This window comes from Etheostoma cragini, chromosome 1 (assembly GCF_013103735.1).
Source record: "Etheostoma cragini isolate CJK2018 chromosome 1, CSU_Ecrag_1.0, whole genome shotgun sequence".
NCBI lineage: Eukaryota > Metazoa > Chordata > Actinopteri > Perciformes > Percidae > Etheostoma > Etheostoma cragini.
Window position 1 is genome coordinate 3,357,539 of NC_048407.1, and position 1,682 is coordinate 3,359,220.

A 1,682-nucleotide genomic window follows, 5' to 3' on the forward strand; every position below is an offset into this window, starting at 1 on the left:
TCTCTTTTTCGCTCTCAACTCTCTATTTTGCCCCCCCCCCCTCCTCCCCTTGCCTCCCCCATTCAGTTACTTTTCATTTTTATTTCCTTCACCCCGCAAGCATCTTTTGTTGTGTCCTGTAAACTAAGGAAAGGGCAAACATCTAGCACTCAGGATACACTCTCTCTCTCTTTCTCTCTCTCTCACACACACACACACACACACACCCACACACACACAAACACACACAAACACACACACACAAAGATCCAGTGCCCTCACTACAACTTTTGCCTTCTCATACTATACATATCTTGTGTTTTTCTGTTGACAGTTCTTCCAATTGTAATCAGCCATGTGCAATATCCCCCATCCCTCTGCTCCAGCACGTTATCTGGGGTTTCAGTTCAGTAGTCGGATCCACAGACAAATCCATCTCTAATTGTTAGAGTCACTTTCCAAGCCGAAATGCCAGACGTTTGTAGTTGTCAGCCTCTTGAATCCACTTGTTATCTCTCTGTTGTGCTATCACTGCAAAGTGAATTTTTTTGCAGGGCGTGTTTTGCAATTCTCTGATTTCATACGCAAAACAAACTTAAAAGAATGTAATGCCTGGATTAAACCCCACTGCAAGGATGCGTTGATCTACAGATCATTGGTATTTTTCGCACATGTCGTTGTCAGGATAAGATGGCTTAGACATTAACAGGTGTGACCCCGCTTGTCAAAGCAATCATCATTTAACCTAAAAACAATAATATTATTATTGTATACTTTATTAATTGTATTACACACAGGCCTGAATTACACACACATGCTCAGTACCTATACATGCACTAAGTGGAGAGATATCAGAGTGAGGGGGGCTGCCCACGGAAAGGTACCCCACCATACATTGGTCCGTAGGGGGACTTGCACCAACAACCCTACGGTTCCCAACCCAACTCCCTACTGACTGACCAAAAATACATGCCGCTTTTCAGAAAAGGTCAGAGGTCAGCTTGGGAAAACCAGTGCATGTGTCTGAGAAAATAGTTCCAGAGCATAATTTTTGCCTCGGAGAACTTACGTCTCTCTCAAAGTCTTTTTTACTCCATCGCGGCGCCTCCTTCTCCTCGTAATCCACCAGCTCTTCGCAGACATTGACTGTGGAACTAAAGGTGCAAACGGGAGAGGTCTGGTGGGACCTTAGGGTCAGCTGACTGTCACGGAGGCCTTTGATGCTCCCGGATTTCTTTTGGGGGAAGTGGGACTACCTCTACAACATCCCCGGTACATGACAGGAAGTTAACTCCTCTAGCACACATGTGTCTTATACGATCATTATCTTTCCCATTGAAACAATGCTCCAATAGACAGCAGTACTAGTACACTGTACGTTACTGCTGTGATGCCCATAGCAGTACAAGTACACTGTACCTTACTGCTGTGATGTTCTCTATAAGAATTTGGAATGTTTTGATGCATAATATTTAATTTACTTTTTCTTTGTCATTCCTTGGAGACATTAATACAGCAACCTCTCTCTCTCTCTCTGACAATTTCTTTAAGATTAACCCTTGTTTTTTATCGTGCTAGGGTCTGGTCTGTTTTCTTTCTTTCTCTCCCTCCCTTCGGTTTCTGGGAAAGACTTTTCTTTTAGTCTAAAGATTATCTCACAGCCCGGAGGGGTTGGGAGGGAGGTGGGCGGGGTGGGGTGGGGG